The sequence below is a fragment of the Symphodus melops genome (genome assembly GCF_947650265.1).
Source record: "Symphodus melops genome assembly, contig: scaffold_460, whole genome shotgun sequence".
Taxonomy (NCBI): Eukaryota; Metazoa; Chordata; class Actinopteri; order Labriformes; family Labridae; genus Symphodus; species Symphodus melops.
In genome coordinates this window covers 2,490-15,689 of record NW_027636518.1, presented here as the reverse complement: position 1 = coordinate 15,689, position 13,200 = coordinate 2,490, and the positions used below count along the sequence as shown (strand labels likewise).

The window sequence follows — 13,200 nt, the reverse complement described above, 5'->3', positions numbered from 1 at the left end:
CATTAAAGGTAGTAACTTCTTTAAGCCTTTAAGCTAGTTTACTCATTGAGCTAGCTAAACAGTGACAGCTGCTAGCATGAACTGGGCTAAAATAACCCAGCTAGTAAAGTCTGAAACAAAAGACAGAAGTTTAAAGGCGTAATTTCTTCCATGGTAAGAGTTGATGAAATTTGACATTATCTTAATAGCAGAAGCTAAATATGGTGAAAACATGAGCCTAGCATGATATATATATATATATATTGGAGAAGAGAATGTGAACGAGGTCATTAATAATGGAAGTGGAGGGAGATTTGTTTAAATTATTTTGGAGATAAATTCGAAATATTGACGATTTAGTTTATCTTATCATGAGTCTTATTTGTTTCTCACGTATGAAGCTAACCCATTTTCTGTAAAATATAAAAATCAAGGAAGGAAACGGAAGCAGCCGTCATATCGTTGTATCATTTTAATTATATTTAAAATAAATTCAAGGTCAGACCCATAGACTGTAAATATTAGACTATAATTCAATGAGCTTTGTTTTATGAAGCGCGATTGTGGTTTTATTTTGAAAGGTTCCCCCGGTGCCCTCGTGCGTTTTGCGCTCTGCCTTGTCTCGTGGCAGCAGGGACAGTGCAGGGAGAGTTGTAGAGCAGAGTGGATCAGACACGCAGAGTGGATCAGACTCGCGCTGTGGATTCAGCTCGTCGTCCAGCTGTACGGAGCAGATCTGAGAAGGTATGACTCTTTGATTATTCTCTCTCTCTCTGCGTCCATCAACACGCCCTGAGACCCACCGAGCTGCTCTCTCTCTCCACCTGAACACCTCTCTGCTGATGGCGCTGCGCGTGCACACCTCACCTGGGCTCCTTTAATTAAGGGAAACTTCCGCTGCTTTTAGTGACGCTAACCTGGAGGACTTAATGTCTCTGTTTGTTTGATACATGGACAGAGGAAGTGAGCACACAGAGCATCATCGTGTTTATAGCAGATGATTATTTGTAACAGACAGGAAAGAAGTTCAGTTAAAGGGGGAAGATGGGACACATGTAGTGAAAGTGCAGGGTTGATGTCTCTCCTCAAAGTGAGCTCCAGAGGGTTTCCTCCTTCCATCAAACTGATCACCTGCTCTATGAGTGAACTCTTACTGTATACTGCAGCTGCTGACCTCGTGCACCTTTACCTGTGATAGACTGATCTGCCACAGACCTGAAGGTGTTTCAGGGTGGAGCAGTCTAATGTCCTCGAGCTCTACATCAGGTACAGGCTGTCCTCATAGACTTACTGTAGTGAACTACTGTCAGAGCGTAATTAATTCTACAAATAAAATGATTGCGATGTTTCTGTCACCAGCACTGCTGCGTGCCCACCTGGTGAAAACGCCACGGGTAAATCATCAGCTGTCACGCTAAATTACACGACAGCTGCATGAAATGAAAAGTTGTCTGCAGCGCTGGTTTGAGATGAAAGGTGATGAGACGCGTCAGAAGCAGGCGCTGTGATGATCCACACTCTGATCTCAGACCACTTCAGCACGCCGTGCGAGGGTTCGCACTGACAATCAGCCGTCTGTGTGTTTTCATGTGCACGCTTTGATGGCGCTCGACAGGAGCTCTCTGTCTGTGAGGGAAACCTCCATGATTGTGGAGGCTTGAGTAAAGGTCGTCTGTGGGGAAGACTGCGCCCTCAGCACTCTGCAGCATGTACAGTATGTCACCCTCAGTGACCTGCTGCAGCCACGTCATTCCAGCAGGACCTGACGGAGCATTATGGGATACATCACAGTTCACTTCTTAATAGAATAATCCAGATGACAGCCTGAGCGTGCAGCGAGCAGCATGCAGCGTGCAGCGAGCAGCGTGCAGCGTGCAGCGAGCAGCGAGCAGCGTGCAGCGAGCAGCGAGCAGCGTGCAGCGAGCAGCGTGCAGCGTGCAGCGAGCAGCGTGCAGCGAGCAGCGTGCAGCGAGCAGCGTGCAGCGAGCAGCGAGCAGCGTGCAGCGAGCAGCGTGCAGCGAGCAGCGTGCAGCGTGCAGCGTGCAGCGAGCAGCGTGCAGCGAGCAGCGTGCAGCGAGCAGCGTGCAGCGTGCAGCGAGCAGCGAGCAGCGAGCAGCGAGCAGCGTGCAGCGAGCAGCGAGCAGCGTGCAGCGAGCAGCGAGCAGCGTGCAGCGAGCAGCGTGCAGCGTGCAGCGTGCAGCGAGCAGCGTGCAGCGAGCAGCGTGCAGCGAGCAGCGTGCAGCGAGCAGCGAGCAGCGTGCAGCGTGCAGCGAGCAGCGTGCAGCGTGCAGCGAGCAGCGTGCAGCGAGCAGCGAGCAGCGAGCAGCGTGCAGCGTGCAGCGTGCTGTGGTCAATAAGGCATCAGAGAGTTGATGTGCACGTGATGCAGATGTTGACAGATCACTGATTAAGAGTCCAGCGCTCAGAGGAGGGAGGTTTAAACGAGTTAACCAATCAGATGTGAGAAAGAGAGGGAGGGGCTGGGAGGTAAGAGAACACGTCCTGCATGTCCACGCTCATGTCTCCGTGGTAACGACATTCACTGTGACATGAACTATTTAATGTTGTTAATGTTAAACAAGAATCAAAGATGACTCCTCTGATCTCTCCTCCTTCTCTCTCCTCCTTCTCTCTCCTCCTTCTCTCTCCTCCTTCTCTCTCCTCCTTCTCTCTCCTCCTTCCTCTCTCACACATCCCTCCTTCCTTTTTTACATCCTTTCATAAACCTCTCCTGTGTCTCCTGCTCCCTGTCCTCTTTGTCTCCTCCTCCTGCTCCCTGTCCTCTTTGTCTTCTCCTCCTGCTCCCTGTCCTCTGTGTCTCCTCCTGCTCCCTCTCCTTTTTGTCTCCTCCTCCTGCTCCCTGTCCTCTTTGTCTTCTCCTCCTGCTCCCTGTCCTCTTTGTCTCCTCCTCCTGCTTCCTGTCCTCTTTGTCTTCTCCTCCTGCTCCCTGTCCTCTTTGTCTCCTCCTCCTGCTCCCTCTCCTTTTTGTCTCCTCCTCCTGCTCCCTGTCCTCTGTGTCTCCTCCTCCTGCTCCCTGTCCTTTTTGTCTCCTCCTCCTGCTCCCTGTCCTCTGTGTCTCCTCCTCCTGCTTTCTGTCCTCTTTGTCTCCTCCTCCTGCTCCCTGTCCTGTGTCTCCTCCTCCTGCTCTCTGCCCTCTGTGTCTCCTCCTTCTGCTCCCTGTCCTCTTTGTCTCATCCTCCTGCTCCCTGTCCATTTTGTCTCCTCCTCCTGCTCCGTGTCCTCTGTGTCTCCTCCTCCTGCTCCCTGTCCTCTGTGTCTCCTCCTCCTGCTACCTGTCCTCTGTGTCTCCTCCTCCTGCTCCCTGTCCTCTTTGTCTCCTCCTCCTGCTTTCTGTCCTCTTTGTCTCCTCCTCCTCCTGCTCCCTGTCCTCTTTGTCTCCTCCTCCTGCTCCCTGTCCTCTTTGTCTCCTCCTCCTGCTCCCTGTCCTCTTTGTCTCCTCCTCCTGCTCCCTGTCCTCTGTGTCTCCTCCTCCTGCTCCCTGTCCTCTTTGTCTCCTCCTCCTGCTCCCTGTCCTTTTTGTCTCCTCCTCCTGCTTCCTGTCCTCTGTGTCTCCTCCTCCTGCTCCCTGTCCTTTGTGTCTCCTCCTCCTGCTCCCTGTCCTTTTTGTCTCCTCCTCCTGCTTCCTGTCCTCTCTGTCTCCTCCTCCTGCTCCCTGTCCTCTGTGTCTCCTCCTACTGCTCCCCGTCCTTTTTGTCTCCTCCTCCTGCTCCCTGTCCTCTCTGTCTCCTCCTCCTGCTTCCTGTCCTCTTTGTCTCCTCCTCCTGCTCCCTGTCCTCTGTGTCTCCTCCTGCTGCTACCTGTCCTCTGTGTCTCCTCCTCCTGCTCCGTGTCCTCTTTGTCTCCTCCTCCTGCTTTCTGTCCTCTTTGTCTCCTCCTCCTCCTGCTCCCTGTCTTCTGTCTCCTCCTCTTGCTCCCTGTCCTCTTTGTCTCCTCCTCCTGCTCCCTGTCCTTTTTGTCTCCTCCTCCTGCTTCCTGTCCTCTGTGTCTCCTCCTCCTGCTCCCTGTCCTTTTTGTCTCCTCCTCCTGCTCCCTGTCCTTTTTGTCTCCTCCTCTTGCTCCCTGTCCTCTCTGTCTCCTCCTCCTGCTTCCTGTCCTCTTTGTCTCCTCCTCCTGCTCCCTGTCCTCTTTGTCTCCTCCTCCTGCTCCCTGTCCTCTTTGTCTCCTCCTCCTGCTCCCTGTCCTCTTTGTCTCCTCCTCCTGCTTCCTGTCCTCTTTGTCTCCTCCTCCTGCTCCCTGTCCTCTTTGTCTCCTCCTCCTGCTCCCTGTCCTCTTTGTCTCCTCCTCCTGCTCCCTGTCCTTTTTGTCTCCTCCTCCTGCTTCCTGTCCTCTGTGTCTCCTCCTCCTGCTCCCTGTCCTTTTTGTCTCCTCCTCCTGCTCCCTGTCCTTTTTGTCTCCTCCTCCTGCTCCCTGTCCTTTTTGTCTCCTCCTCTTGCTCCCTGTCCTCTCTGTCTCCTCCTCCTGCTTCCTGTCCTCTTTGTCTCCTCCTCCTGCTCCCTGTCCTCTTTGTCTCCTCCTCCTGCTCCCTGTCCTCTCTGTCTCCTCCTCCTGCTTCCTGTCCTCTTTGTCTCCTCCTCCTGCTCCCTGTCCTCTTTGTCTCCTCCTTCTGCTCCCTGTCTTCTGTCTCCTCCTCCTGCTGCTACCTGTCCTCTGTGTCTCCTCCTTCTGCTCCCTGTCTTCTGTCTCCTCCTCCTGCTGCTACCTGTCCTCTGTGTCTCCTCCTCCTGCTCCCTGTCCTCCCTGTCTGTCCCTCTCTTCAGGTGTGTGCTGTCCTCCCTGTCTCTCCCAGGATGCAGTCCTCAGTCAGACTGAGTCTCTGCCTGCTGGTCTTGGTTTTCGTCTCGCTGTCCCCTCAGCCGGCGCGGGGCCAAGGTAAGTCCCTCCAATCAGTCTTTCCACTCAAGGGTCAGCAGGGGTCAACGAGGTCAGTCAGGGTTAAGCACAGGGCAGCTGAGGACAGGGCCTGTAGGACATGTCCCTGTTTGTAGCTGTCCCCTCACAGTCAGAGGAGACGGTCCTCCTCCACGTACAGAAACATCAGGAGACGAGAGACGTCCTGAGGTTTGATCTCAGAGGAGAGTGATGTCCTCTGACAGTGTCCCCTGTGGGCCCCCTGTGGGCCCCCCGTGTGGCGCTGGGTCTTGAAGGGGTTCTGCTGTTTTGCAGGCTTTTCTTGGGCTTCAGGGTTTCATCTCCTGTTTCTACAGTAGCTGCTGGTTCTGAGCGGGTTCTCTTGTTTTCTGTCATGGTTCTGAGCGGGTTCTCTTGTTTTCTGTCATGGTTCTGAGCGGGTTCTCTTGTTTTCTGTCATGGTTCTGAGCGGGTTCTCTTGTTTTCTGTCATGGTTCTGAGCGGGTTCTCTTCCAGCCGGGCCGGCTGCAGGCTTTCCTCTCACTTCTCCTCAGCTCCGTCTTCTTGGTCTTCAGATTCTGGTTCTTCGTGGGGCTTCTGTTTGTGGTGCCAGGGTGAAAGTCCAGGGCTCGAACCCGTCCTCTGTTTCCTCTCTGTCCTCTGTCTTTACATGTTGACGTGTGTGTGTGTGTGTGTGTGTGTGTGTGTGTGTGTGTGTGTGTGTGTGTGTGTGTGTGTGTGTGTGTGTGTGTGTGTCCTCTCGTCCCAGCGTCCACTTCTCTTCTTCATATCTGTGAGCAGCAGCCTCAGTCCGACCCGGGTTCTGACCTCATGACGCTCTCCCTCTGCTCTGAACCCAGAACCTGCACTGAGACTCTTTGAGTCGACCAATGAGAGCCTCGTCTCACAGACCACCTGACCATCATTTCAATCTTAGTGTTTTGGATCAGAAAGACATTCTCGGCTTTTTGGCGCCCTTTGAAATGTGGCGTGCTCAGTCGTGTGGCGAGGAGCTGAAGCCCGCTGACGTTCGACCATAACCATAAAGACGGAAGAATCCGAGCCATCCCATAATCACAGAGACAGAGTCTGTGCCTGGACCAGTCTGTCACAGCGTGCGGCGTTCAGGTCGATGAACGCCGCACACAGACTCCGTCCGTGCTGGTCTCCGTCCCAACGCTCCACAGTGAGCGCCGCGGCCCGTCTACACAGCACGCCGGCAGATACACAAACAGGAAGTCAGACAGGAAAATAAAACACAACTTACAGACTGGTGGTCGTGTTTTTCATGAGACAGCGAGCGACAGCTCGTCCTCAGAGACCCGTTGAACCCGTGCGTCACCGCGGCGCCGATAAATCACTGCATGTGTCTTCATTGAGTTTGACGTGTTTAGCTGACAAAGTTTGTTTGGTGACTTGAGGCAGGTGAGCGTCGCACCTGATGCACCTGTGTTACAGTGATCCTTCACTATCAATGAGTCAAAGATGGTTTCTGCCTCAAACAGCCTGAGAGAGAAGCAGGACGGTGCTCAGCTCACCTGGGCTCCACCTGAGGAGGAGCATTCCTTTCACTGCTCACACTGTTATTATGTCATTACTTAGCCGTGTCCTAAATGACTCCACAACACCTCTCACTAAACCCACTGACAGAGGTCAAAGGTCAGCTTGGGTTTCCTGGCCTGCAGGTTTGTGCTGCTGATCATCAGGAGCTGACGGCGCTCTGTCTCCGAAACAAAAGGGTGTGTGTGTGTGTGTGTGTGTGTGTGTGTGTGTGTGTGTGTGTGTGTGTGTGTGTGTGTGTGTGTGTGTGTGTGTGTGTGTGTGTGTGTGTGTGTGTGTGTGTGTGTGTGTGTGTGTGTGTGTGTGTGTGTGTGTGTGTGTGTGTGTGTGATGCTGCTGCTGCAAAGGAACTGCTTGGTTTTCTGAAGAGGTGTGAGAAAAAAAACAGCCATCAAAGATTTTTTATGTGCACACACCCGGATACACTCGCCTCCAGTGGCACACACACATGATTAATTCATGCGTACCGGTGCACATGCGTATGCACGCACACACACACACACACACACACACACACGGCACACAAACATCGACACACTTCCACGACAAACGGAGAGGTGTGAAATCTGCTTCTGGAATCATTTGGGATTTGAGCAGCTCGCTCCTCTCCAGACGAGAGAGCGTCCTTTGTTTCCCACGTGGCGAGCTAAACCCGAGCAGGTTGGTGACATCATTACAGTTTTCCTTCTGTGTGTTTGTTTATCTGCCTGCTGTTGAATGCACCGGCTTCTTTCCACTGAACTCAGGATTATCCTCCCTGTGCTGATCTCAGGGTTCTTTGCATACCTACACGAGTATTGTCCTGCAGATAATGACCAGCTTAAGGAAGTGGTTCACCCAAGCTGCTGCAGTGCTGGGTCCTATCAGCGCCCCTGAATCCTGTATGACACAGAATGAAGCTAAAGAGGGGCGGACTGAAGACCGCCAAACACATTTCTAAAAGCTGCATGGTCAACACAGATGAAGGTTAGCATTAGCATCTTAGCAATATCTGGTTAGTCTTTAAAAAGGAATATTAGGATAACTTTTCAACTTAAGTTCTGCTCCCTTATATAAAGTGCACAAGTCATGTAATGTCAGACAGGAGGGGGCGGGGTCTAATGAGGCGAGACGTGACGTAAAGAGAATGACGTGGTAGAGTCCTCTCTACGTCTCTCTGATGAGAATCAGTGTGTTTGTGTCAGTGCCGTGAAGATGAACAGAATGTGACAGTCTGTAGAGGTGGCGTGCAGACAGTCTGTAGAGGTGGCGTGCAGACAGTCTGTAGAGGTGGCGTGCAGACAGTCTGTAGAGGTGGCGTGCAGACAGTCTGTAGAGGTGGCGTGCAGACAGTCTGTAGAGGTGGCGTGCAGACAGTCTGTAGAGGTGGCGTGCAGACAGTCTGTAGAGGTGGCGTGCAGACAGTCTGTAGAGACGGTAGAGGTGGCGTGCAGACAGTCTGTAGAGACGGTAGAGATGGCGTGCAGACAGTCTGTAGAGACGGTAGAGGTGGCGTGCAGACAGTCTGTAGAGACGGTAGAGGTGGCGTGCAGACAGTCTGTAGAGGTGGCGTGCAGACAGTCTGTAGAGACGGTAGAGGTGGCGTGCAGACAGTCTGTAGAGGTGGCGTGCAGACAGTCTGTAGAGACGGTAGAGGTGGCGTGCAGACAGTCTGTAGAGGTGGCGTGCAGACAGTCTGTAGAGACGGTAGAGGTGGCGTGCAGACAGTCTGTAGAGGTGGCGTGCAGACAGTCTGTAGAGACAGTAGAGGTGGCGTGCAGACAGTCTATAGAGGTGGCGTGCAGACAGTCTGTAGAGATGGCGTGCAGACAGTCAGTAGAGGTGGCGTGCAGACAGTCTGTAGAGACAGTAGAGGTGGCGTGCAGACAGTCTATAGAGGTGGCGTGCAGACAGTCTGTAGAGGTGGCGTGCAGACAGTCTGTAGAGACAGTAGAGGTGGCGTGCAGACAGTCTATAGAGGTGGCGTGCAGACAGTCTGTAGAGATGGCGTGCAGACAGTCAGTAGAGGTGGCGTGCAAACAGTCTGTAGAGACAGTAGAGGTGGCGTGCAGACAGTCTGTAGAGACGGTAGAGGTGGCGTGCAGACAGTCTGTAGAGACAGTAGAGGTGGCGTGCAGACAGTCTGTAGAGACAGTAGAGGTGGCGTGCAGACAGTCTATAGAGGTGGCGTGCAGACAGTCTGTAGAGATGGCGTGCAGACAGTCAGTAGAGGTGGCGTGCAGACAGTCTGTAGAGGTGGCGTGCAAACAGTCTGTAGAGACAGTAGAGGTGGCGTGCAGACAGTCTATAGAGGTGGCGTGCAGACAGTCTGTAGAGATGGCGTGCAGACAGTCTGTAGAGGTGGCGTGCAGACAGTCTGTAGAGGTGGCGTGCAGACAGTCTGTAGAGACGGTAGAGGTGGCGTGCAGACAGTCTGTAGAGGTGGCGTGCAGACAGTCTGTAGAGGTGGCGTGCAGACAGTCTGTAGAGACGGTAGAGGTGGCGTGCAGACAGTCTGTAGAGGTGGCGTGCAGACAGTCTGTAGAGGTGGCGTGCAGACAGTCTGTAGAGACGGTAGAGGTGGCGTGCAGACAGTCTGTAGAGGTGGCGTGCAGACAGTCTGTAGAGACGGTAGAGGTGGCGTGCAGACAGTCTGTAGAGACAGTAGAGATGGCGTGCAGACAGTCTGTAGAGGTGGCGTGCAGACAGTCTGTAGAGGTGGTAGAGGTGGCGTGCAGACAGTCTGTAGAGGTGGTAGAGGTGGCGTGCAGACAGTCTGTAGAGACAGTAGAGGTGGCGTGCAGACAGTCTGTAGAGATGGCGTGCAAACAGTCTGTAGAGACGGTAGAGGTGGCGTGCAGACAGTTTGTAGAGGTGGCGTGCAGACAGTCTGTAGAGGTGGCGTGCAAACAGTCTGTAGAGACGGTAGAGGTGGCGTGCAGACAGTTTGTAGAGGTGGCGTGCAGACAGTCTGTAGAGGTGGCGTGCAAACAGTCTGTAGAGACGGTAGAGGTGGCGTGCAGACAGTTTGTAGAGGTGGCGTGCAGACAGTCTGTAGAGGTGGTAGAGGTGGCGTGCAGACAGTCTGTAGAGACAGTAGAGGTGGCGTGCAGACAGTCTGTAGAGGTGGTAGAGGTGGCGTGCAGACAGTCTGTAGAGACGGTAGAGGTGGCGTGCAGACAGTCTGTAGAGACGGTAGAGGTGGCGTGCAGACAGTCTGTAGAGGTGGCGTGCAGACAGTCTGTAGAGACGGTAGAGGTGGCGTGCAGACAGTCTGTAGAGGTGGCGTGCAGACAGTCTGTAGAGGTGGCGTGCAGACAGTCTGTAGAGACGGTAGAGGTGGCGTGCAGACAGTCTGTAGAGGTGGCGTGCAGACAGTCTGTAGAGGTGGCGTGCAGACAGTCTGTAGAGGTGGCGTGCAGACAGTCTGTAGAGGTGGCGTGCAGACAGTCTGTAGAGGTGGCGTGCAGACAGTCTGTAGAGATGGCGTGCAGACAGTCTGTAGAGATGGCGTGCAGACAGTCTGTAGAGGTGGCGTGCAGACAGTCTGTAGAGGTGGCGTGCAGACAGTCTGTAGAGGTGGCGTGCAGACCTCCCTCGGTCATGTGCTGACGATCAACACGTCGTTTTCTAAACTTCATATATTTCTCTCAGAGTCAGTTTTGGGTGCACCGTCCCTTTAAGCCTTCAGAGCTCCAGCGGGCGCCATGTCCCGTGTAGGTATTTAAAGAAGTCAGCAGCAGCTGCCCTCACAATGAGGACACAAACACACCGTGCTTCGCCTTTTTTTACTCGTTAACCAACTGAGACTGGGGAATGTGTGTTTGGTCGGTCCGTGTGTGTGTGGCGTGGGAGTCGGCTGCGTGGGTGGACAAATGATGGGGTGTCGTTGTCGTTGACCCTGGAAATGTGGTTGTTGGCGTGGCGGTGCTTTACAATGGCCTTGTTCCAGTGTTTGAACTGATGCGTTAAAGGAGAAAAGAACAACAAGACGGCAGGAGTGAAACGTGATCGTACTCTGGTGCGTTCACTCTCAGTGTTGTTGACTTTTCTGAGCGTTTACACACCAGTCAACGCCATTGCAAAGCGTGTTGGATCGCGTGCAGCTGATCTGCTCGCTGTGAGTCAGACATGTGAACACTTCTGCTCAGGACAGGAGAGGAATAGTAAACAGACTCTATTCCAGCGCCTTCCCCTCTGGTGCCCTTTTGTTCTTTCTCTCCTTTCAAAAGAAAAGTCACATTCATTCCTTTTCCTCGTCCTCGTCCTCGTCCTCGTCTTCCCCCTGACGATGCTTTCAAAGAGCAGGGAGAAAATGAGATCAGGACTGAGAGGGTTCAGACAGAGCGAGGCAGCGGCCGCTCCAGCAAATGAAGGTAAGGGAAGGAAACGGAGGAGCGGTGGGGGGTCGGCCTCCAGGCGGCAGACGGGGCCGACGACTAATCAGGATGAGAGGCAGGAGCGTGGCTTTGATGCTGACGGTAAGTGGAGCACAGACGAGCACAATGCAGGCTCATCAGCGCGGGAGGAAGACGAGGATGAGGAGGAGAATGTGACTTTGCTTTTTAACATCTGTGCAAGCTAATACCTGTGATCTGTATCCTCCAGCTGGATGAGATACAGCTTTGTTTCCTTTCTTAACTTCACTGTAACCCTGGAGGAGTTCAGTTTAACGGCCCTCCGGCTCAGCTGGGACCAGCAGCTCCACAAACCATCAGAAGGACAAAAATCTGAACTTCAAACTTCTCCAGTTCACATCTTTGGAGTCTTAAAGGGCCGGTACGTGCAGAATGTTTGGATTGGCTTCGACCAGCCCCCCGTGAAACAGGTCAAACCTAACGAGCGTCCCACTGTCAGACTAAACTGTCCCACAATGCACTGCAGCTCTCAGACTGTCCAATCGCAGAGCTTGGCAGCAATAGATAAATAATGACGCTGTTGATTCTGATACTACGGGCCGATATCTGTCTTAGATCTTCAGAAACTTTAGCTGTGCTAATCCCACAAATACTCCATGAAGGATTATCTTCCAATAATCTCTCAGGTTAGTTTTCAGTGTGCAGCAGATGTATGTAACAGTAGAACATCTTCTGAGAGTTTAAATAGATTCACTCTTGACTCACCAGTCAGTCCCTCCCTGCTAAGTGCTAAAGCTAGCTCTAAATGAAGCAGCGAGACATTGAGTCTCACAGCGGACTGGAGGAGATCCTGAAGGATGGACTCGCTCAAACAGACTTTGTATCCTGAACCCGTGAGACCAGCGTGTCCTCGCCGTGTGTAGCAGGCGGCGTGTGGTCACGCTCGCCACCCGCCTGCTGGGTGAAGCTCTTCTTTTTGCTATCAAGTCATTTAGACCCTAAAATATGAACCAATCAGAGCCCGGCTTCCAGATTCTTCTTTCAGCATGGACTACATTAAACTGAACTCCTTCCACTGTTATGGGTCGAATCCTCTAATGAACACCTTGAAGTCCTGGATGATGCATGACAGGGATGCTGCTTGTTTATGACGTCATCACTTCAGTACAGAGCGTTTGAGACGTGCAGGCTCGCTTTCAAAGACTTTGTTTTGGTGTTTCTCTCCGTAGTTTCCTCGCCCCGGAGGTTTCGTTCCAAAGTCCTGAGCCCCACCAAGCTGCTCGTGTCCTGGAAGGAGCCAAAAGGAGCGTTTGACAGCTACAAGGTCATTTACACCACACAGCCAGGTAAGAGCCAGAGCCGAGGCGCAGCGGCCATCTTTAGCACGCCAGTTCATCTCACACAGTCGATATGCAGGAAGGACCTTTTTATGTTGTACTTTAATGAACCTTCCTGTGATAACGACTTCCAACCATGTTACCTGGACATTCATTATAAACCTTCTTCAGCAGTTTAATGCAGAACGATGGTTTTGAACGATGGCGTTTTAAGGTTCAGAGCTGCTTCTGTTTCAAGCTCAGCAGTAGGAACTGTGAAGGTTGTTCAGGAAGTTGCTTAAAGGTCTTCTAATCTGTAATTGGCACATGTGCTGCATAATTATAGAAGCAGTCTGTAGCTCCGCCCCCTAGTGTTTAAAATGAGTACTGCAGTCTAAACTCTAATCGTCACAGAGAGCTGTCTCCCCCCCTCCTCTCACACAGCTCTGCATGTGGTGGACACTGTAGCTTCAGTGTTTAGCCAGCTCTGCATGTGGTGCACACTGTAGCTTCATTGTTTAGCCAGCTCTGCATGTAGAGACACTGTAGCTTCATTGTTTAGCCAGCTCTGCATGTGGTGCACACTGTAGCTTCATTGTTTAGCCAGCTCTGCATGTAGAGACACTGTAGCTTCAGTGTTTAGCCAGCTCTGCATGTAGAGACACTGTAGCTTCAGTGTTTAGCCAGCTCTGCATGTAGAGACACTGTAGCTTCAGTGTTTAGCCAGCTCTGCATGTAGAGACACTGTAGCTTCAGTGTTTAGCCAGCTCTGCATGTAGAGACACTGTAGCTTCAGTGTTTAGCCAGCTCTGCATGTGGTGGACACTGTAGCTTCATTGTTTAGCCAGCTCTGCATGTGGTGGACACTGTAGCTTCAGTGTTTAGCCAGCTCTGCATGTGCTGGACACTGTAGCTTCATTGTTTAGCCAGCTCTGCATGTGGTGGACACTGTAGCTTCAGTGTTTAGCCAGCTCTGCATGTGGTGGACACTGTAGCTTCAGTGTTTAGCCAGCTCTGCATGTGGTGGACACTGTAGCTTCAGTGTTTAGCCAGCTCTGCATGTGGTGGACACTGTAGCTTCAGTGTTTAGCCAGCTCTGCATGTGGTGGACACTGTAGCTTCAGTGTTTAGCCAGCTCT

General features: G+C 52.6%; 1 long non-coding RNA gene across 2 annotated transcripts; it reads left to right on the top strand.

Annotated features, from left to right (window-relative positions):
• Nucleotides 1–141: 141 nt before the first annotated feature.
• Nucleotides 142–12,157, top strand: LOC306819410. Of its 2 annotated transcripts, XR_013778521.1 has the most exons (4): nt 142–153; nt 561–723; nt 4,758–4,869; nt 11,975–12,157. It is a non-coding gene; the product is annotated as an uncharacterized lncRNA (long non-coding RNA). The 2 variants fall into 2 exon arrangements; XR_013778522.1 differs by lacking the exon at nt 142–153 and having other exon boundaries at nt 485–723; nt 11,975–12,112.
• The last annotated feature ends 1,043 nt before the right edge of the window (nt 12,158–13,200 follow it).